We start from the raw sequence: 25,020 nt of genomic DNA on the forward strand, positions 1-25,020 counted from the left end.
GAAAGATTTGTAAAAACCTTGGCAATGAAGTGTCAGAACCCAGGGATTTATTAATTTCACACCTCGTTGGAGATGTCGCACCCCCGTCAAGGCGGTGTGCGCAACGAATCACTAATTTACCTGCACCGCTGACCACTTCACCTGTCCTGTTGGCTTTTTACGAAATTACTGTTAACTGTTTACCGCTGACGAAAGTTGCAATATACGGTCAATGAAAAGCAGTTCCTTCTATTTAAAGAGATGGTGTTAGCTGGGGTACTGGGACAATACAGATCTTTTAATGAGTGTCTGTATATATGTATGAATCTACCTACGTACAAAACAGGTATACGTCTTTCACAAAAATACAAATAAAAGTCAAAATAATGAACAAAGAAACACATACATTACAGAAGAATGGAAAGAAATGAGAGAGAGAGAGAGAAAGAGAGAGAGAGAGAGAGAGAGAGAGAGAGAGAGAGAAGCCAGCGCAGGGGTAGTCGCCAGATAAGCACCCACCAGTAAATCAACGTGGCCCGGAATCTGATAGGGTGCGCGGGGAAAGAGTTTGCCAATAACAGGTAAATAGTGTTCCCTACCCACCGATAACCCCACGACTTATCCTCTGACCCAGGAGGATGGTGGAGGTCACTGAAGGGAGGAGCTGACATTGATAACGCTACTATAAAAAATAGTCAGATTAGAGGACTGAATAGACTGTAGTCGCGAAGCAGGACTCTGAGGTTGTCCTTATCGTACCCTGGCAAACCTACCATTCGAGAGTGCGTCCAATTTCGTATCATATTATACACGAATCATATTATATGCACGAATATATTATACACGAATATTATTATACACGAACATATTATACACGAATCATATTATTATGCACGAATATATTATACACGAATATTATTATACACGAACATATTATACATGAATAATATGACACACGAATATAAGTATGCACGAATATATTATACACGAATAATATTACACACGAACATATTATACACGAATCTTATTATTATCCACGGATATATTATCCACGAATATTATTATTCATGAACATATTATACATGAATATTATTATACACGAACATATTGTACACGAATCATATTGTTGTTTACGAATATATCATACACGAATAATATTCCACACGAACATATTATACATGAATCACATGCGTCTGATATTATACGCGAAATCATGCACTTTTGAATCGTAGGTTGCCAGGGCACGATAATAACAACCTCAGAGTCGCGCGCCGCGGCTATAGTAACCAAGGAGACTCATTTTTAGAGCAGGAATAAAGCTGACTAAATTTCATGGAACCACAACATAATATTCAAGCTGTCAGTGGCCCACTTCCGTCAGATAAACACAAATTTACAGTAGAATTAGTGTTGTTTTTGTTAGCATTACAATGTTTAGTTTGCTTCATGTTTACGTCTGTCCGATAGCACGATAACTCTCTCTCTCTCTCTCTTATCTTTTGTCTGCCTGTCTCGAACCTTTGTGGGAACGACCTTGCTTCTCTTTACGTCTCAGGCTAACTCCTTCTTTCCTTCCCTTTTTTCCTTAATTCCTTCCTTTCTTCGACGTCTCTTTCTTTCCCTATTTCCCCTTCCTCACTTTTTCCCATCCAGTTCCCTTTTCCTCCTCCTAATTCTTTTCACCATTTCCACTCCTTTTCCTTCCTTCTTCCTTTTCACATCCTTCCCTCTTCTCCCTCCCTGTTCTTTTCAGCATTTCCTCCCTTCCTGCCATTATCTCCTTCGCCCCCTCCTTTTCTCCCCTCCTTGCTAGTCCTCGTACCCTCTCCCCCCCTCCTCTCCTCCCACTACGACTCCCCCCTTCCTCTCCTCCCCCTACCCTTCCCCATCCTCTCTCCACAAGGGCCAATTTAAATCCCAACTCCAGTACGAACTGACGTTCAAACTCAAGTGTCAACTCAGGTCCCAACAAAGTTACCAAAAGCAAGTATCAACTTAAGTCTTAACACAAGTACAAACTCAAGTCATAACTCAAGCGTTAACTTAGTCCCAACTCAAGCGGAAACTTAAGTATCAGCTCAAGCATCCCAACCCAAGCGCCAACCTAAGTCCCAACTCAAGTGCCAACGTAAATTACAACTCAAGTGTCAACTTAAGTCCCAACTAATGAATCAACTTAAGTGCCAACTCAAGTGACAACGTGCCAGCTCAGGTACGAACATTAATCCCAACTCAAGAGAAACCTTAAGTGCCAACTCAAGTGCCAACTTGGGTCAAAACTCAAGCGCCAACGTAGGTCCCAACTCAAGTGCCAACCCATGTCTCAACTCAAACGCCAACCTTAGTCCCAACTCAAGCACCAGCTTAATCACAACTCACGGGTCAGCATAGGTCCCAACTCAAGTGCCAACGTTAGCTCCAACTCAAGTGCCAACGTAAGTGTCAACGAAAGCTCCAACTAGTGCCAACGTAAATGCCAACTCAAGAGCTAACTTAAGTGCCAACTAAAGCGCCAACTTATGTTGCAACTCAAGCGCAAACATATCTCCCAACTCAAGTGACAACATAAGTGCCAACTCAAGTGACAACACAAGTGCCAACTCAAGTGACAACATAAGTGCCAACTCAAGTGACAAAATAAGTGCCAACTCAAGTGACAAAATAAGTGCCAACTCAAGTGACAAAATAAGTGCCAGCTCAAACGTGAACTCAGGTCCAAACTCATGCGCCAGCTTGGGTCTTAGCTTAAGTTAAAACTTAAGTCCCAACTCAAGCTCAATCATATTTCATCTCAAGCGGACACTCAAGTCCCAATTCAAGCACCATCTTTAGTCCCAACGAAAGGGCGAGCTAACGTCCCAACTCAAGCATCAACTGAAGTTCCAATTCAAGCACCAGCTTAAGTCCCAACTCAAGCGCCACCTTAAGTCCAAACTTAACTGCCAACTTAAGTGCCAAATAAAGTGCTATCGTAAATGATAAGTGCAAATGTGAGTGCCAGTTCAAGTGCCAACTTAAGTGCCAACTCAAATGCAAACTTAAGAGAAAACTCAAATGCCAACTTGAATGCCAACTTAAGTGCAAACTCACGTGGTGATGTAAGTGCCAATTCAAATGTTAAGCTCCGACCAAAGTGCCAAATCAAGTCCCAAAATAAGTGCCAACTTAAATCCTAAAACAAGTGCCAACTTAAATCCAACACAAGCGCCAATTTAAATCCCAACTCAAGTACCAACTATAGCTCAAACTCAAGTGTCAACTCAAGTCCCAACACAGGTACTACTTGGGCCCAAACACAAGTACCAACTAAAGTCCTAACACAAGTACGAGCTCAAGTTCTAACTCAAGCGCTAACTTAAGTCCCAACTCAAGTGCCAACTAAGATCCCAACTCATGCGTCAACTTGTCCCAATCCAAGCATCAACTTAAGTTCCAACTCAAGCACCAACTGAAGTCCCAACTCAAGCACCAACTGAAGTCCCAACTCAAGTGCCAACGTAAGTCACAACTCAAGTGCCAACGTAAGTTACAACTCAAGTGCCAACTTAAGTCCCAGTTCACAAGTCAACTCAAGTCCCAACTAAAGCGCCAACTTATGCTGCATCTCAAGCACCAACATTAATCCCAGCTCAATTGAAACCTTAAGTGCTAATTTAGGTCAAAACTCAAGCGCCAATGTAGATCCCAGCTCAAGCGCGTACTTAAGTTCCAACTCAAGCGCCAACTTATGTCCAACTCAGGCGCCAACCTAAGTCCCAACTCAAGCTCTAAAATACGTCTCAACTGAAGCGCCAACTTAAGTCCCAACTCAAGCGCCAACTTAAGTCCCAACTCAAGCGCCAACCTAAGTCCCAACTCAAGCGCCAACTTAAGTCCCAATTCAAGCGCCAACTTAAGTCCCAATTCAAGCGCCAACTTAAGTCCCAACTCAAGCGCCAACTTAAGTCCCAACTCAAGCACCAACTTAAATCCCAACTCAAGCGCCAACTTAAGTCCCAACTCAAGCGCCAACTTAAGTCCCAACTCAAGCGCCAACTTAAGTCGCAACTCAAGCGCCAACTTAAGTCCCAACCCAAGCGCCAACTAAAGTCCCAAGTCAAGTGCGAACTTAGTTCAAACTTGTCCCAACTTAAGTGCCAACTTCAAGTGCCTCAAATGGCACTCAGATTGCACCTATGTGGAAGATTTCTACTTAAGTGCCACTTAAGTTCAAGTTCCACTCAAGTTCCTCTTAAGTTGCACTTAAGTGCCACTTAAGTTGCACTTAAGTGCCACTTAAGTGCCACTTAAGTTGCACTTAAGTGCCACTTAAGTTCCACTTAAGTGCCACTTAAGTTCCACTTAAGTGCCACTTAAGTTCCACTTAAGTGCCACTTAAGTGCTACTTAAGTTCCACTTAAGTGCCGCTTAAGTTCCACTTAAGTACCACTTAAGTTCCACTTACGTGGAACTTGAACTTAGTGGAACTTAAGTAGAACTCTTCCGGATAGGTGCCATCTGAGTGCCACTTTAGGCACTTAAGTTGGGACTTTAATTGGCGCTTGAATTGGGACTTAAGTTGGTGCTTGAGTTTTAACTTAAGTTGGCGCTTGAGTTGGAATTTAAGTTGGCGCTTGAGTTGGGACTTAAATTGGCGCTTGAGTTGGGACTTAAGTTGGCGCTTGAGTTGGAATTTCAGTTGGCGCTTGAGTTGGGACTTAAGTTGGCGCTTGAGTTGGGACTTATGTTGGCGCTTGAGTTGGGACTTAAGTTGGTGCTTGAGTTGGGAGCTACTTTGGCACTTGAGTTTGGACTTAGGTTGGCGCTTGAGTTGGGACGTAGGTTGGAGCTTGAGTTGGGACTTAAGTTGGCGCTTGAGTTGGGACTTAGGTTGGTGCTTGTGTTGGGACTTAAGTTGGTGCTTGAGTTGGGACTTAAGTTGGCGCTTGAGTTGGAACTTAAGTTGGCACTTGAATTGGGGCTTGTGTTGGGATCTACTTTGGTGCTTGAGTTGGGACTTAAGTTGGTGCTTGAGTTGGGAATTAGTTTGGCGCTTGAGTTAGGACTTAAGTTGGCGCTTGAGTTGGGACTTAAGTTTTCCCTTGAGTTGGGACTTAAGTTTTCCCTTGAGTTGGGACTTAAGTTTTCCCTTGAGTTGGGACTTAAGTTTTCCCTTGAGTTGGGACTTAAGTTTTCCCTTGAGTTGGGACTTAAGTTTTCCCTTGAGTTGGGACTTAGGTTGGCGCTTGATTTGGGACTTAAGTTGGCGCTTGAGTTATGACTCAAAGTTCGCGCTTGAGTTAGGACTTAGGTTGGTGCTTGAGTTTTTACTTAAGTTGGCGCTTGAGTTGGGGCTTAAGTTTGCGCTTGAGTTAGGATTTAAGTTGGCGCTTGAGTTGGGGCTTAAGTTGGGGCTTCAGTTGGGACTTAAGTTGGTGCTTCAGTTGGGACTTAAGTTGGTGCTTCAGTTGGGACTTAAGTTGGTGCTTGAGTTCGGAGCTACTTTAGCACTTGAGTTGAGACTTAGGTTGGCGCTTGAGTTGGAGCTTAGGTTGACGCTTGAGTTGGGACTTAGGTTGACGCTTGAGTCGGGACCTAAGTTGGCGCTTGAGTTGGGACTTAGGTTGGTGCTTGTGTTAGGACTTAAGTTGGTGCTTGAGTTGGGACTTAAGTTGGCGCCTGAGTTGGGGCTTAAGTTGGTGCTTGAGTTGGGACCTACTTTGGCGCTTGAGTTGGGACTTAGGTTGGCGCTTGAATTGGGACTTAAGTTGTCGCTTGAGTTGGGACTTAAATTGGTGCTTGAGTTGGGACTTAGGTTGGCTCTTAAGTTAGGACTTAAGTTGGCGCTTGAATTGGGAATTAAGTTTTCGCTTGAGTTGGGACTTAGGTTAGCGCTCGAGTTCGGACTTAAGTAGGCGCTTAATTTGGGACTTAAGTTGGCGCTTGAGTTAGGACTCAAAGTTCGCGCTTGAGTTGGGACTTACGTTGGCGCTTGAGTTGGGACTTAAGTTGGCGCTTGAGATGGGAGTTAAGTCTGCGCTTGACTTGGGACTTAAGGTCACGCTTGGGTTGGGGCTTAAGTTTGCAATTGAGTTGAGACTTATGTTGGAACGCTTGAGTTGGGACTTAAGTTCGCGCTTGAGCTTGGACCTACGTTGGCGCTTGAGTTTTTACCCAAGTTGGCACTAAGGTTTCACTTGAGTTGGGATTAATGTTGGTGCTTGAGATGCAGCATAAGTTGGCGCATGAGTTGAGACTTGAGTTGACTCGTGATTTGAGATTTATGTTGGTGCTTGAGTCGTTACTTGCGTTGGCACTTGAGTAGTAACTTACGTTGGCACTTGAGTTGGGACTTTAGTTGGGACTTAAGTTAGCGCTTGAGTTAGGACTTGATCTCGTACTTGTGTTAGGACCCAAATGGTACCTGTGTTGGGACGAATTTTGAGTTTGATAATCAGGTGGTACTTGAGTTGGGATTTAAATTGGCGCTTGTGTTGGATTTAAGTTGGCACTTGTTTTAGGACTTAAGTTGACACTTGTTATAGGACTTAAGTTGGCACTTATTTTGGGACTTAATTTGGCACTTGAGTCGGAGCTTTAGTTAACATTTGAACTGGAACTTACGTCACCACGTGAGTTTGCACTAAAGTTGGGATTTGCGTTTGCACTTAAGTTGGCATTCGCGTTTGCACTTAGGGTAGCATTTGCGTTTCCAGTTAAGTTGACATTTGAGTTTTCTCTTCAGTTTGCATTTGAGTTGGCACTTAAGTTGGCACTTGAATTGGCACACAAGTTTGCACTTATCATTTACGTTAGCGCTTTATTTGGCATTTACGTTGGCAGTTAAGTTTGGACTTAAGTTTGCACTTGAGTTGGGACTTAAGCTGCTGCTTGAAATGGAACTTAAGTTGGTGCTTGAGTTGGGACCTATGTTCGCCCTTTAATTGGGACTAAATGTGGCGCTTGAGTTGGTACTTAAGTTTGCGCTTGAGATGAGACTTCTTGCCGCTTGAGTTGGGACTTTAGTTGTAACTTGAGCTGGGATCTAAGTTGGCGCTTGAGTTTGGACCTGAGTTAGCATTTGAGTTGGCACTTATTTTGTCCCTTGAGTTTACGCTTATGATGTCACTTGAATTTGGCTATTGTGTTGTCACGAGTTGGCACGTAAGTTATCTCTTGAGTTGGCACTTACGTTGGCACGAGTTGGAGCTTACACTGGCACTTGAGTTGGAGCTTACCTTGGCACTTAAGTTGGGAACTATGCTGACCTATGAATTGTAATTAAGCTGGTGCTTGAGTTGAGACTAAGGTTGGCGCTTGAGTTGAGACATGGGTTGGCACTTGAGTTGGGACCTACGTTGGCGCTTGAGTTTTGCCCCAAGTTGGCACTTGAGTTGGCACTTAAGGTTTCACTTGAGTTGGGATTAATGTTCATACTTGAGTTGACACGTTGTCACTTGAGTTGGCACTTAAGTTGATTCATGAGTTGAGACTTAAGTTGGCACTTGAGTTGTAACTTACATTGGCACTTGAGTTGAGACTTAGGTTGGCGCTTGAGTTGGGACTAAGCGCTTGAGTTATGACTTGAGTTGGTACTTGTTAAGACTTAAGTTGGTACTTGCGTTTGGTACCTGTGTTGGGACATGAGTTGGCACTTGAGTTTGAACTTTAGTTGGAACTTGAGTTGGGATTTAAATTGGCCCCTGTGAAGAGAGAAGGGGGAGGGGTAGAGGGAGGAGAGGAAGAGGGAGTCGTAGGGGGAGGATAGGAGAGGGTACGAGGACGGGCAAGGAGGGGAGAGAAAGAGGGGGCGAAGGAGAAAATGGAAGGAAGGGAGCAAATGCTGAAAAGAACTTGGAAGGAGAATATGGAAGGAGGTGAAAAGAAAGGAAGGAAAAGGAGTGGAAATGGTGAAAAGAATTAGGAGGAGGAAAAGGGAACTGGATGGGAAAAAGTGAGGAAGGGGAAACAAGGAAAGAAAGAGACGTCGAGGAAAGGAAGGAAGGAATTAAGGAAGAATGGAAGGAAAGGAAAGAAGGAGTTACCCTGAGACGTAAGGTGAAGCAAGGTCGTTCCCACAAAGGTTCAAGACAGGCAGACAAAAGATGAGAGAGAGAGAGAGAGAGAGAGAGAGAGAGAGAGAGAGAGAGAGTCTGACTGTAAAATATCCCATTCTTTGAGGAAGGAAAGTCAGAACATCTTCAAAGCAAATATCCTCATCAACAGTGCTGGGAACGCTACTAATAAAAAGTAGCGGCGCTCCCATTCCCGTTACTAGCCCGAAAAAGTAGTGGCGTTACTGGTCTCGCTACTTGATACGAAATGTAGCGGTGCTCCCGCTCCTGCTGCTTTGGATAAGAAAAACGTACACGAAGGAAAGGTTAACAAAAATCTGTGATATAGCAATACACTATATACTGTTTTGATAATATTAGTCAGTCTGAGTGGTTATGTTGTGTACCAGTAATGTCAGTATACACTTATACTGAATAAATAAAATCATACATGTCGGTATCACTTTAATGAAGCTTAGAGCCGAAGGTACAGGAAAAAAGCTATTTACTGTATAATGTAACAAATGTTCATTTACACTGTTACCTAGTATACCTACTGAAAGTAACATACGTAAGTAACAGGCAAAAAAATGTGGCCTACCACTGATACATATTATATAGATTTATTATATTTTCAATGGTACTCATTTAAGATATATACGAAAACGAGAGTAAAAATGAACTGGGGCTTTCTGTTAAAGGCTATACAATGGCAATGTTTTTTCCATTACCTTAAACTGAAAGTAACATACTTTTACGAAATAATAACGTAGTGAGTATGAATTAGTCTGAAAGAGAGAGTGAGGGAGAGAGCGCAAGTTAGAGACGGGAATAGAGGTGTGTGTGTGTGTGTGTGTGTGTGTGTGTGTGTGTGTGTGTGTGTGTGTGTGTGTGTGTGTGTGTGTGTGTGTGTGTGTATGTTAGCATTGCCTACATCTAGCTGACATCCTTAATTGACAGAATTGACGAAAGTAGTATTTTTCGTCATTAATAAATACAACCAAACCGTCGGCATATCTGTATGTACTCACGACTCCAGACTGTATTCGTCGCGTGAGTAGCGAGGAGCGCGGTAACGCGTGAGTACAGCCAAAAAGCAGCGGCGCTCTCAGTTCCGCTGCTGGCTAAAAAAAAGTAATGGCGTTACCACCATCGCTATTAAAATAGTAGCGGCGCTATTCCCAGCACTGCTCAAGTGCCATCCCATGTTTCAACTCAAGCGCCAACCTTCGTCCCAACTCAAGCACCAGCTTAATCACAACTTAGGGGTCAGCATAGGTCCCTACTCAAGTGCGAACGTAAACTCCAACTCAAGTGCCAACGTAGGCTCCAACTTAAGTGCCAACGTAAGCTCCAACTCAAGTGCCAACGTAAGTACCAACGTAACCTCCAACTCAAGTGCTAACGTAAGCTCCAACTCGTGCCAACGGAATTGCCAACTCAAGAGCTAACTTAAGTGCCAACTAAAGCGCCAACTTATGTTGCAACTCAAGCGCAAACATAAGTCCCAACTCAAGTGACAACACAAGTGCCAACTCAAGTGACAACATAAGTGCCAACTCAAATGCCAACTCAGGTCCAAACACAAGCGCCAACTTGGATCTCAGCTCAAGTGACAGTTTAAGTCCCAACTCAAGCGCCAACATGTCTCAGCTCAAGCGCAAACTTAAGTACCAACTCAAGCGCCATCTTTAGTCCCAACTAAAGGGCGACCTTAGGTCCCAACTCAAGTATCAAGTTAAGTTCCAATTCAAACACCAGCTTAAGTCCCAACTTAAGCGCCAACTTAAGTCCAAACTTAACTGCCAACTTAAGTGCCAAATAAAGTGCTAGCGTAAATGATGTGCAAACGTGAGTGCCAAATCAAGTGCCAACTTAAGTGTCAACTCAAATGCAAACTTAAGAGAAAACTCAAATGCCAACTTATGTGCAAACGCAAATGCCAACTTAAGTGCCAACTCACGTGTTGACGTAAGTGCCATTTCATATGTTAACTAAAGCTCCGACTTAAATACCAAGTTAAGTCCTATAACAAGTGCCAACTTAAGTCTTAAAACAAGTGCCAACTTAAATCCAACACAAGAGCCGATTTAAATCCCAACTCAAGTACCACCAAAAGTTCAAACTCAAGTGTCAACTCAAATCCCAACACAGGTACCATTTGGGTCCAAACACAAGTACCAACTTAAATCCTAACACAAGTACGAGCTCAAGTCCTAACACAAGCGCTAACTTAAGTCCCAACTCAAGCGCTAACTAAGGTCTCAACTCAAGCGCCAACATAAGTCCCAACTCAAGCGTCGACTTGTCCCAATCCAAGCACCAACTTAAGTCCTAACTTAAGCTCAAACTGAAGTCCCAACTCAAGCACCAACTGAAGTGCCAACGTAAGTTAAAACTCAAGCACCAACTGTAGTCCAAGTTCAAGTGCCAACGTAAGTTACAACTCAAGCACCAATTTAAGTCCCAGTTCACGAGTCAACTCAAGTCCCAACTCAAGCGCCAAATTATGCTGCATCTCAAGCACCAACATTAATCCCAACTCAGGTGAAACCTTAAGTGCCAACTTGGGTCAAAACTCAAGCACCAACTCAGGTCCCAACTCAGGTACCAAACGCAAGTATCAACTTAAGTCTTAACACAAGTACCAACTCAAGTCATAACTCAAGCGGTAACTTAGTCTCGACTCAAGCAACAACTTAAGTATCAACTCAAGCGTCAAATGAATTCCCAACTCAAGTGCCAACATAAGTTACAACTCAAGTGCCAACTTAGGTCCCAACTCATGAATTAACTTAAGTGCCAACTCAAGTGACAACGTGCCAACTCAAGTACGAATATTAATCCCAACTCAAGTACCAACCCATTTCTCAACTCAAGCGCTAACCTCAGTCCCAACTCAAGCATCAGCTTAATCACAACTCAAGGGTCAGCATAGGTCCCAACTCAAGTGCCAACGTAAGCTCCAACTCAAGTGCCAACATAAGTGCCAACGTAAGCGCCAACCCAAGTGCCGACGTAAGTTTCAACGTAAGATCCAACTCAAGTGCCAAGGTAAGTGCCAACTCAAGAACTAACTTAAGTGCCAACTAAAGCGCCAACTTATGTTGTAACTTAAGCGCAAACGTAACTCCCAACTCAAGTGACAACATCAGTGCCACCTCGTGACAACACAAGTGCCAACTCAAGTGACAAAATAAGTGCCAACTCAAATGCCAAGTCTTGTCCAAACTCAAGCGCCAACTTGGGTTCCAACTCAAGCGCCAATTTAATTCCCAACTCAAGCGACAACCTAAGTCCCAACTCAAGCGCGAACTTAAGTTCCAACTCAAGCGCCAACTTAAGTTCCAACTCAAGCGCCAACTTAAGTTCCAACTCAAGCGCCAACTTAAGTTCCAACTCAAGCGCCAACTTAAGTTCCAACTCAAGCGCCAACTTAAGTCCCAACTCAAGCACCAACTTAAGTCACAACTCAAGCGCCAACCTAAGTCCCAATTCAAGCGCCAACCTAAGTCCCAATTCAAGCGCCAACCTAAGTCCCAATTCAAGCGCCATCTTAGGTCCCATCTGAAGCTTCAACTTAAGTTCCAACTCAAACGCCAACTTAAATCCCAACTCAAGCGCCAATTTAAGTCCCAACTCAAGCGCCAACTTAAGTCCCAACTCAAGCACCAACTTATGTCCCAGCTCAAGTGCCAACCTATGACCGAACTCAAACGCAAACTTAAAGACCCACTCATGTTCCAACTAAAGTCCCAACTCAAGTGCCAACTTAGTTCCCAACATGTCCCAATTTAAGTGCCAACTTAAGTGCCTCAAGTGGCACTCAGGTGGCACCTATGTGGAAGTGTTCTACTTAAGTGTCACTTTAGTTCAAGTTCCACTAAAGTGCCACTTGAGTGGAACTTGAGAGGCACTTAAGTGGAACTTGATCTTAAGCAGCAGTTAAGTAGAACACACACACACACACACACACACACACACACACACACACACACACACACACACATTCTCTCTCTCTCCCCCAACCAACAAAGATTCAAGGGTGAATTTGCATCTGTAATTACTTAAACTTTACGAATTATTATTTTTATGCATGGAAGAAGGAACCAAAGGCCAGAAGCCCGCACGATTTCTCCCTCCCAGAAATTAAATACATTAATAAGAGGGCTGAATTCAGGATGTGTTCATTTGGAGATGCCTGGATGCACTGCGTTTGAAAGACTGGAGGTCATAGGCAGTAGGAAATACAGAGGAAGACAGTTCCAGAGTTGACCTGTTGCATACATGGAGGACTGGGAGTAAATCGTATAGAAAAGAGATGAGAGCAGGGTTGGAGTAATTGTAATTATAATTTAACTGAAATGTAATTATTTCAAAATATTGTAATTGTAATCATAATTGTAATTAAAAGTAAAATTGAAGTAATGAATTGTAACTGTAATTAACTGAAAAGGTAATTGTAATTAAATTGGTATTATGAAAGGGAAGGAGAGTGGTAGTGGTAAGTTTATCCCATACCCAGCTGTCATTATGGGATTAAGATGCCACAGGATTAACCCAGCTAAGCCGCGTTTTGACAGTTCTCCTGAATTTGTCCTCAACACTCTCATGGCACCTGACCCACCTGAGTCGAGGCCACCGAGAAAAGTGGCCTGGGTTGAGCTGGGTTGTGATATTTTGACGGTCGACACACAGCATTTAACACTGCATCTGCCTATGAGGAAATTGTCAATCGGTTCAGTATTCAAGGGAAAGTAAAGAAAGTTGTAGCTGATGATGCATCTTAATGGTGAAAGAATTTGACATTTCCTTCCCAAGTTTCTACATAGATCAGAAGCAAAAGGAGGCTGGAAATTCGTGTGACCCCAACAACGCTGATGAGGATATTTGCTTTGAAGATGTTCTGACTTTCCTTCCTCAAAGAATGGGAGGTTTTGCCCGGCCTTTAGTTCCTTGTTCCTTGCATTAAAAAAAAAAAAAAAAAAAAAATACTCAGCAACTTCCCTGTCTTCCTTCTCAACGCAGTCCACATCCAAACAGTTTCAGATCTGTAATAAGATAGTGACCCAAATATCTTTACTTCGTTATCTAAAAATTGTCTGAACTTCTCTATGGATCCTTGATTTATTATTTATTATTAGGTGTGAATATTGTTAGGTTTATGAAAGAGATGATTCATTGTATGTGTGTGTGTGTTTGTGTGTGTGTGTGTTATTTTTAGCGCATTTAATCAGGCAGATTCCCAACTATCAGCTCAGTTGATGGCCAAGTGTTTCAACTCAAGCGCCAACCTTAGTCCCAACTCAAGCACCAGCTTAATCACAACTCAGGGGTCAGCATAGGTCCCTACTCAAGTGCGAACGTAAACTCCAACTCAAGTGCCAACGTAAGCTCCAACTTAAGTGCCAACGTAAGCTCCAACTCAAGTGCCAACGTAAGCTCCAACTCAAGTGCTAACGTAAGCTCCACCTCGTGCCAACGGAATTGCCAACTCAAGAGCTAACTTAAGTCCCAACTAAAGCGCCAACTTATGTTGCAACTCAAGCGCAAACATAACTCCCAACTCAAGTGCCAACACAAGTGCCAACTCATGTGACAACATAAGTGACAACTCAAATGCCAACTCAGGTCCAAACACAAGCGCCAACTTGGATCTCAGCTCAAGTGACAGTTTAAGTCCCAACTCAAGCGCCAACATGTCTCAGCTCAAGCGCAAACTTAAGTACCAACTCAAGCGCCATCTTTAGTCCCAACTAAAGGGCGACCTTAGGTCCCAACTCAAGTACAAAGTTAAGTTCCAATTCAAACACCAGCTTAAGTCCCAACTCAAGCGCCAAATTAAGTCCAAACTAAACTGCCAACTTAAGTGCCAAATAAAGTGCTAACGTAAATGATAAGTGCAAACGTGAGTGCCAATTCATGTGCCAACTTAAGTGTCAACTCAAATGCAAACTTAAGAGAAAACTCAAATGCCAACTTACGTGCAAACGCAAATGCCAACTTAAGTGCAAACTCACGTGTTGACGTAAGTGCCAATTCATATGTTAACTAAAGCTCCGACTTAAATACTAAGTTAAGTCCTATAACAAGTGCCAACTTAAGTCCTAAAACAAGTGCCGACTTAAATCCAACACAAGAGCCGATTTAAATCCCAACTTAAGTACCACCAAAAGTTCAAACTCAAGTGTCAACTGAAATCCCAACACAGGTACCATTTGGGTCCAAACACAAGTACCAACTTAAATCCTAACACAAGTACGAGCTCAAGTCCTAACTCAAGCGCTAACTTAAGTCCCAACTCAAGCGCTAACTAAGGTCTCAACTCAAGCGCCAACATAAGTCCCAACCCAAGCGTCGACTTGTCCCAATCCAAGCACCAACTTAAGTCCCAACTTAAGCTCAAACTGAAGTCCCAACTCAAGCACCAACTGAAGTGCCAACGTAAGTTAAAACTCAAGCACCAACTCTAGTCCCAGTTCAAGTGCCAACGTAAGTTACAACTCAAGCACCAATTTAAGTCCCAGTTCACGAGTCAACTCAAGTCCCAACTCAAGCCCCAACTTAGGCTGCATCTCAAGCACCAACATTAATCCCAACTCAGGTGAAACCTTAAGTGCCAACTTGGGTCAAAACTCAAGCACCAACTCAGGTCCCAACTCAGGTACCAAACGCAAGTACCAACTTAAGTCTTAACACAAGTACCAACTCAAGTCATAACTCAAGCGGTAACTTAGTCTCGACTCAAGCAACAACTTAAGTATCAACTCAAGCGTCAAATGAATTCCCAACTCAAGTGCCAACATAAGTTACAACTCAAGTGCCAACTTAAGCCCCAACTCATGAATTAACTTAAGTGCCAACTCAAGTGACAACGTGCCAACTCAAGTACGAATATTAATCCCAACTCAAGAGAAACCTTAAGTGCCAACTCAAGTGCCAACTTGGGTCAAAACTCAAGCGCCAACGTAGGTCCCAACTCAAGTGCCAACCCATGTCTCAACTCAAGAGCTAACCTCAGTCCCAACTCAAGCATCAGCTTAATCACAACTCAAGGGTCAGCATAGGTCCCAACTCAAGTGCCAACGTAAGCTCCAACTTAAGTGCCAACATAAGTGCCAACGTAAGCGCCAACCCAAGTGCCGACGAAAGTTTCAACGTAAGATCCAACTCAAGTGCCAAGGTAAGTGCCAACTCAAGAACTAACTTAAGTGCCAACTAAAGCGCCAACTTATGTTGTAACTTAAGCGCAAACGTAACTCCCAACTCAAGTGACAACATCAGTGCCAACTCAAGTGCCAACACAAGTGCCAACTCAAGTGACAAAATAAGTGCCAACTCAAATGCCAACTCTGGTCCAAACTCAAGCGCCAACTTGGGTTCCAACTCAAGTGCAACTTAATTCCCAACTCAAGCGGCAACCTAAGTCCCAACTCAAGCGCGAACTTAAGTCCCAACTCAAGCGCCAACTTAAGTCCCAACTCAAGCGCCAACTTAAGTTCCAACTCAAGCGCCAACTTAAGTTCCAACTCAAGCGCCAACTTAAGTCCCAACTCAAGCACCAACTTAAGTCACAACTCAAGCGCCAACCTAAGTCCCAATTCAAGAGCCATCTTAGGTCCCATCTGAAGTCTCAACTTAAGTTCCAACTCAAACGCCAACTTAAATCCCAACTCAAGCGCCAACTTAAGTCCCAACTCAAGCGCAAACTTAAGTCCCAACTCAAGCGCCAACTTAAGTCCCAACTCAAGCACCAACTTATGTCCCAGCTCAAGTGCCAACCTATGACCGAACTCAAGCGCAAACTTAAAGACCCATCTCAAGTTCCAACTAAAGTCCCAACTCAAGTGCCAACTTAGTTCCCAATTTGTCCTAATTTAAGTGCCAACTTAAGTGCCTCAAGTGGCACCCAGGTGGCACCTATGTGGAAGTGTTCTACTTAAGTGTCACTTAAGTTCAAGTTCCACTTAAGTGCCACTTGAGTGGAACTTGAGTTGCACTTAGGTGGAACTTGATCTTAAGCAGCAGTTAAGCAGAACACACACACACACACACACACACACACACACACACACACATACATTCTCTCTCTCTCTGTCTCCCCTAACCAACAAAGATTCTGTAATTACTTAAACTTTACGAATTATTATTTTTATGCATGGAAGAAGGAACCAAAGGCCAGAAGCCCGCACGATTTCTCCCTCCCACAAATTAAATACATTAATAAGAGGGCTGAATTCAGGATGTGTTCATTTGGAGATGCCTGGATGCACTGCGTTTGAAAGACTGGAGGTCATAGGCAGTAGGAAATACAGAGGAAGACAGTTCCAGAGTTGACCTGTTGCATACATGGAGGACTGGGAGTAAATCGTATAGAAAAGAGATGAGAGCAGGGTTGGAGTAATTGTAATTGTCATTTAACTGAAATGTAATTATTTAGAAATATTGTAATTGTAATCATAATTGTAATTAAAAGTAAAATTGAAGTAATGAATTGTAATTGTAATTAACTGAAAAGTTAATTTAATTAAATTGGTATTATGAAAGGGAAGGAGAGTGGTAGTGGTAAGTTTATCCCATACCCAGCTGTCATTATGGGATTAAGATGCCACAGGATTAACCCAGCTAAGCCGCGTTTTGACAGTTCTCCTGCCTTTGTCCTCAACACTCTCATGGCACCTGACCCACCTGATTCGAGGCCACCGAGAAAAGTGGCCTGGGTTGAGCTGGGTTGTGATAATTTTGATGGTCGACACACAGCATTTAACACTGCATCTGCCTATGAGGAAATTGTCAATCGGTTCAGTATTCAAGGGAAGGTAAAGAAAGTTGTAGCTGATGATGCATCTTAATGGTGAAAGTATTTGACATTTCCTTCCCCAGTTTCTACATAGATCAGAAGCAAGAGGAGGCTGGAAATTCGTGTGACTGCAACATCGCTGATGAGGATATTTGCTTTGAAGATGTTCTGACTTTCCTTCCTCACAGAATGGGAGGTTTTGCCCGGCCTTTAGTTCCTTGTTCCTTGCATTAAAAAAAAAAAAATACTCAGCAACTTCCCTGTCTTCCTTCTCAACGCAGTTCACATCCAAACAGTTTCAGATCTGTAATAAGATAGTGACCCAAATATCTTTACTTCGTTATCTAAAAATTGTCTGAACTTCTCTATGGATCCTTGATTTATTATTTATTATTAGGTGTGAATATTGTTACGTTTATGAAATAGATGATTCATTGTGTGTGTGTGTGTGTGTGTGTGTGTGTGTGTGTGTGTGTGTGTGTGTGTGTTATTTTTAGCGCATTTAATCAGGCAGATTCTATTGTGGTGCTCCTGCTGCTACTTATGATGGTGATGATAATGCTGATACAGGGTCTAAGGGTAATACCTACAGGGTTTTTTCATTTGTGTGTGTGTGTGTGTGTGTGTGTGTGTGTGTGTGTGTGTTTCAGTAAGCTCTCCGTAACATTTACTTTAATCGTTCTCACCAATACGTCACTAAAATGTATTACTATGACAAGAGAAAAAATGTCTCTGAGTTCAAAGGATGAAGGACCACAGAAATGACCGCTCTCTGGTGAAGACCACTGTGTAATTCATTTGCCATTAATTTCAGCAATAATCCTGGTGTTTCCTCGAATTTTACTCACTGAAATACCACATCTCTTCTTTTAACTTTCCAAGACTCAGCTACAAAGACTACTGACACCATTCCCTTTCCTGTATCCTTCTCTTTTCTTTACACTTCAAGCCAAAGTTGGCGGTGGTGTGTGTGCGCAGCTCCCTAATTTGTTCTCATGATGGCAAACTTGATCTTGCGAATTCTCTGCATTCAGACCTCGACTACCTTTCAAGTTTCTACATATATCTGTGCTTTTTAGCTCTTCTCTACCTCTGTTTATGATATAATAATCCTTGTTCAATCTAACGTCTCAAGTGGAGCACATTTTAGTTTCTCAAAGATCCGTTCTTTGATATTACGATGTTTACTACCAGCATTCGGCATTCCTCTTCGTTCACAAAACTACATGGTGAAGCAACCTACACGTGTGTCACACATACGGACCTCGAAAGCTTTTAGTGCATTCTGTCCAAATCCTTACTAATCTTTGGGAGAATAACAGTTGACCTACCAATTCCTGAAAATGACTTAATAAAAAAACGTGTGTGTGTGTGTGTGTGTGTGTGTGTGAGAGAGAGAGAGAGAGAGAGAGAGAGAGAGAGAGAGGTTAAGTCTGGCGGTGGTCTAATTAATCACCGAGCTCTAGCCAAACGCCGGCACTAATGAGGGGGGTAATGAGCCTCACCCCCCCAGACCCCCGAGAGCGCTCCTGGGTGGCAAGACTAGGCAAGGGGAGGGACAGGGAGAGGACGGCTGAGATAAGGGAAAAAAGGGAGGGAAGGGAGAGATAATGGGAGGGAAGGGAGAGATAAGGAAGGGAAGGGAGAGATAAGGAAGGGAAGGGAGATAAGAGGACGGCAGAGATAAGGGATGAAGGGGAGATAATGAAGGCAAAAACAAGAGAGGGGGAAGGGAGAGATAAGGGAGGGGAGAGATATGTGAGTGAAGGGAGAGATAAGGGAGTGAAGGGAGAGATAAGAGAGTGAAGAGAGAGATTAGGGTGTGAAGAGAAAGATAATGGAGAGACGGGAGATAAGCGATGATGCAACTGGAGATAAAAATGAATGAGGTAAAAGTGGAGAGAACAGTACCAGATACAGAGAGAGAGAGAGAGAGAGAGAGAGAGAGAGACCTGGAGAGGACAGCAGAGATAAGCAAGGTGGGGGAGGTATGGAAGGCAGAGATACAGTGAGAAAGGGATAGAGGTCATTGGGGAATAGGGAGATAGATAAGGGAGGAAAGGGTTATAGGGCGATGAGACAAGTAGAAAAGGAAGGACAGAGTGAGGAACAACATGAAGCAACAGAGAAGTGAAAGCTGGGGAAGAAGCACGTAGAGTTAGAGACAGGAGAGGGAGGACAGGCGAGGGAAACAAGAGAGTGAGAACTACAAGGGAGAGAGGAGACAGTAAGGGAGAGGATGTGTGAATGAGGGAGAGAGGAAAGAGTGAGGGAGAGGAAGTGTGAATGAGGGAGAGAAGAAAGAGTGACGGCGAGCGAAGGAGGAGATTCTGTTGCTACGCTAACAATGACATTATGCCTTAACCCGTCCTGTGGGGGTAAGATCAGAACATGTAGGTGAGAGGCTGGGCTAGTGAGGAAGAGAATGGAGAGGAGAGCTCAGCGAGGGAAAAAGGGAAGAAAAAGGAGAGCATGGGAGAGAGAAAAGATGGGTGGGGACTAAGGGGGCAAGAAGGAGAGGAAAGAGGGGAGAAGAGGGAAGAGGGGAGGTGGGGGAAGAGAGGGAAGAGGAGGTGAAAGAGAGATGTAAGAGAGGGAAGAGGTGAGGGAGAGGGGGAAGAAGAGAGGGAAGGGGATCGTGAAGGAGAGAGGGAAGAGATGGGGCAAGGCAGAGATGGGGAAGAGGGTGGGGAGGGGGAAAAGGGGAGGCGAGGGAGGGAGAGAGGGAAGATGAGGAAGGATAGCGAGGAGGGACGAGCAAGGAGGGGTACAGCAGATATCTCCTGTCTGTCCCCCAGCCCCACTCCTCTCTCACTAATGAAGAATCAGATAACATGAAGATGGGGGGGGGGGCGCGCGCGCCACACACACACACACACACACACACACACACACACACACAGATATAATGACATGCAAAGGATGGCGAGGCAGCTAAAACATGAGTCAGTGTCAGTGCGCGTCCACCTCTCTGGCTCATAAGCCGGGAGAATAATAATGACCCGTGAGGCGAGATGAAAACGATGGCCATTATCTTGAGGTCGTCGTCGGCTGCTCTCCGACTGCCTGGCCAAGATGCTAACCCTACCCTTGCTAGTTATGTTATGCTACATTGTTATGTTAAGTTATGGTATGTTGGGTTAGGTTAGGTTAGGTTAGGTTAATTTGGAGGAGTTCTTGGATATTCTAACCGGCTAAACACCATAAAAGACTGGCAAAATTATTATTCTGATTTATTAAAAAAAAAAAAAAATGCCTGATAACAACGGAAAGTGTTCGCTGCTGTTAGAATCTCTCTTTAGTGAAAATTCGCATTATGTTTGGCTAAGTGAAATAATTATGGGTGTTACTTAAGCTGACCCAGTTCTTGTAATAAATATCCAGAAGATGTATATTAACATAACTGTTTCTTGACCTCTTCAGTCCCAGGATCCTCTTTTTTACATTACTCATGTTACCTCTAAGGGACTTCTCGTCATGTGTCCGACTCTAGACGTAAAGTAGACTCCACAGTTCGTTCTCTGAGACCCAGCAATCCTCTTTTGTGCCACCTTCACATGTCATTACCTGGGGACGAAAATATCCAAGGTCCAAAAGTATTACATGGTAACGCTGTCCCATTCAGAATTGATGTGATGTATTACCAGGGTGTCCTTATGGCATGTCACTGGGTCCTGAGGAATATCAGTTAAAGTCTATTGTAAAGTTTATATCAACAAACTGCTCCCTGACCCAGTCTGAGATCGAACTTATGTCTTTCGAACTTATAGACTTTTTCTCTAACGCCGAAACAAAGAGGTTAATGGGAATTATTTCTAATTTCTTCAGTACCAGACGTATCTTCTACACAGCATACAGTCGTCTGCTGATGGTAAGAATAAATCTTAAAAGGTGTTATCTCAGTGAAGGAGTTAATCAACGTAACATAACTATTTTTTTATGCTACCCAATGCAATTTTCATTCAACTGTTTTCACTATATTCGGCCATGACGCTGCAGGGCAGGAACCATTAATAAGGGTACCCGGTAGTAATAAAATGACTGCCATGTAATCCTTAGTGAGGTCCATACCTTCCATGTGAAGCATACCAGGCTGGGAATTCACTTCGCTGAGATGCAAACAAATCAACTAAGGACGCGGCCCATAAAAATCCTATAGAAGAACCGAAATATACTGTACACTCGTAGACCCATATTACGGTTGCAAAATTCAAGTTTTTCGGCAAGATGTACGAATTTCCAATGATGACAGTCATAGACTATCATTATTTCCAATGATGACAGTCATAGACTACTATTCCTTTCACACAAAGTACGGCATGTTAGATTAAATCTTGCCATCTCCTGACGAATTAATTTTCATGTAAGGATCCAACTCCGGCTCCTGACACTGGAAGGCAAGGCCTCATCACTGCCCCACCATCAGTCTAGAGGAGAAACGAGGCAAATTGTGACTGGACCCACTGCTAGGGTTAACATTTCACTACGATGACGTCTGTACTATTACTATTTTTTATTTTCTTTGTTTCTGTACTATTTCTTTACCCCTGACGATTCTGTTTTACAAGAGCACTCTATGTGTAAAAAGGTAATGAAGCTCATATTACACCCCTTCAGTTCGAAAAGAATCTCTTTAACAGAACATAACCGTATGGAGACAGCAATAAAATAAGAAATACGTTATATGACTGAAGGGAGTAACTATTTTACCCTGATGATCCATATTTTTATTTGTTCTTGACATCTCTAGACGAATTATATTACGTATAAAGAGATTTTTCGAACTGGCGACTTTATATCCAGCCTTCAATAATCTCTTCATTACTAAGATTTTCTAATAATCCAAGTGATACAGTCTGCAGAGAGCAAGAACAAATTATAAACACTCCTCCTTGAACTGAAGAGGTTAAGCGACTCTAAACCCCGACCTTCTGAATGCGAATTAACCCCCACAGTAAGAAGAATTTTTTACTATATTCTTGCCATTCCCAGATGATATAATTCAACACAGGAAAGAACTCGTGTACTCCATGGATTAATGAGGGCAGTATTGCATCCCTCCAGCTCAAAAAGTGTAAATTAAGATGAATGAAATGGCATGGAGACAGTTAGTATAGAATTAAAGGTACGTCACTGGGTTGAAGGGGTCATTGTGATGCATTTCCGACTTTGTGAAAACCAATTAAATGTACGACACCTGACTGGGACGACTTTTATAGACAGGACCAATTTAATTCTCTCTCTCTCTCTCTCTCTCTCTCTCTCTCTCTCACACACACACACACACACACACACACACACACACACACACCTTACTCATTACCTTAACCCTCTCACGGCTGGCTATCATTCCAACTTCTCTCAGACGATTATATTCATCTGACTAAATCGCAGGAACCAGTGTCAATGCCGGTGCCATTAACTTCCTCGAATGGTTGTAACAAATCCAATGTTTTACTCCGATTTTATTCAGCGAAGTAAGTCATAGGAGCCTGATAATATGAAATGTAAGACACTAGAAATGGACGATTTTTAAAGAATGACCGCACTTCAAATTTCTCCCTTTCTGAGCAGCCACCCCCCCCAAAAAAAAAAATAATAATAATCAAAATAATAAAGTAAAGGAAACTTAGGAACGATGCCTCAAACTGAAAGGATTATTAATAACTCTATGTAACCCATCTAGTTAAAAATGTCTCTCCTAATCTGAATAAAATCGTTCGAAGGCCACAAAATAAAATGAAAAAAGGCCGTCGGAGTGAACCGTTAAATGTATAACAATGAATAGGGGTGACTTTTATAGAGCGGACGAATTTAGAGGCAAAAAAAATAAAAAAGCAAGAATGAAAGAGAAAAAGTAAAAGCTTGTTCATTACCTTAATCACAGAGCACTAAAATGTCCAGAGATAGTTGGGGTGTTTTTTATCAGCAGGAGTATAGATAAGAAAATGTACCCTAAGTTCCTTATCAGCCTTCTAGGGCGAGGAATTTTGCAGGTCTTCTGTACCGGAGATAGTGGATATCAGTAGCACGTTCTTCAGATATATAATTCTATGCTGCGGGTTAGGACAAGAGCGAGGAACATATAATTCGATAAAGATGATTTGTGGGGACAAGGCGGAGTGAGGCGGCTACAACCACGGTAACCACGGCAACCAGGGAGTATTATCAGTAAAAACACGGCCCGCATTTAGAACCAAACTTACGATAAATTGTCTTTCTGAATCTGACTTATAAAACGAACAGAGGCCATATTCTCGTCAGCTTAAGAGATTCTGGCTGCGGGGCTCTCTAGTCTGGAGCCCCTCTGGCTACGAGACTCTCTGGCTAGTAGCCTCTCTAGCTAGCAAGCCGTCTAGCTGGGAGGCTCTCTAGTTAGGAGGCTCTCTAAAAGCAATAACGGTAAACAGGGATTATCATAACTAAAAACAGGGCCTCAATTCACGACCAGACTTGCGATCAATCCTCTCTCTGATTTTCACCTGCAGGAATATCAGGGGTCGACTCTGTGACACCGCCCCATTACCGGTTTATTTCAACACTTGGCACGTTAGCACTCCAACTGATATATGTGGCACGAAACAGGTAAGTGAGGATGTTTATGCCTGTGGGGTGGAGTCAGGATTCCGGAAGCCTGAATGGTATGTGAATGAGAGAACGGCCAATTTAAACCGGGTAGATTTTTGGTTAGTTTCTCCTTCCATCAGATTTTTTTTCTTGCTCTCTGGATCCTACTTAAGTGGGAAACAGCGGTCTGGATGATGAAAACGATGACAAATTTACACAAACTACGTCGATAAGGAAGCACGTACGAAACAAAAGAATATTAATGAGATATATGCGTAATAAATCGCTAAGGAAGAGATACTAGAAAATCTTTTAAGCTGACGAGACTGCGAGAATGAAACATGTAACAGTTTGTGCACGACTTTTGTTGTTCCCTTCCGAAACAACAGAAAAAAAAAAAAAACTCATGATAACTGTCCTCTCGTTACTGGGATTTGTTTCTGGAGAGAGAACAAGAAACGTGGGAAGATTCTATAGACTCCACATACTTCCTGCAAAAATAAATTTACGGCTAAGTGTTATCATGAGTTTGTTTATGAATTTGGGGATGGCTTGAAAAATTTATGACCAATTCTCTATTTTAGCCTAACTCGGATTTGTTTTAGCAGGACGGACAGGAAAGGGATAATGCAGAGTCTCCCCATGTTCCTTGTTCCTCCTAGAAAACACAAATCTTAGGAGGAAAAAATATCGTAGGATGTAAAAAATTAAATTAAAAAATAAAAACTCCTCGGAATTCTCCAAAGCATTTGCGTCTTCCTATAAAAACGGTATCTAACTTACGACAAGAGAATCGATCGTAAATATGTTCGAAACCCCACACCCCTGGACCCCGAGGCATAACTCTCGTGCGACCTCGGCTTCCTTATCAGCGTTACAGAAAGCTTAATGGGTTTCTGGAGTTCTCTCGACTGTCGGCCTTAATGATGCATAACAGATACACAGTTCTCGATAAAGCAGCACAGGACTACAAGACATTACAGAGGAGGCGATTCATCATCTGATAGGAACCTTTGCTCTACACGACAAGCCAAAGTAATAAAAATAGATATTGGGTGTTAATAAGGTTAAAAATCAAAAGTATTGAAGAGATATTGGCTGCTAATAAAGCTCTTATCTGTATCACATACCACAAATTCAATAAATGAATGAAGGACTTTGTGGTCACTCTGTACCATTACACAGAGAAAAATTCTCGAATTTATTTTAAGAAAAAGTACGGACCATTAAAATTGTACTCTTTTATTATGATAATGCTGAGGTCAGGGAAGAGGTAGGAATTCCTAATGCATCTAATTACGTTAAGAGTTGAAGTCAGACGTTAACAGTATCGAATCCGTGTTAAAACCAAATGGTTAGTCCGAAATTAATAGAAATCAAACACAATGGCTGCAAATTCGGTTCATTAGTTCGGTAACTGATGTGTAAAACTGAAACAACGTCTGCACTGCCTGAAGAAAATTTTAAAACACCAGGTGCAGCAGCGGCATCAACAGTTGCAGAATGTGTGTAGCGGGATGTACTTCAAAATGTATTTCTAATGACATGAACCACTGTTATTAGATCTATACAATAAAAAAAAAAAATCTTGATATCTTGCTAAATCAATAAGAAACAAAAACATGTACGGCAATCGCGCTT

This window comes from Coenobita brevimanus, chromosome 91 (genome assembly GCF_032717465.1).
Source record: "Coenobita brevimanus isolate Jiangsu-jjx chromosome 91, ASM3271746v2, whole genome shotgun sequence".
In the NCBI taxonomy this organism is placed as follows: domain Eukaryota; kingdom Metazoa; phylum Arthropoda; class Malacostraca; order Decapoda; family Coenobitidae; genus Coenobita; species Coenobita brevimanus.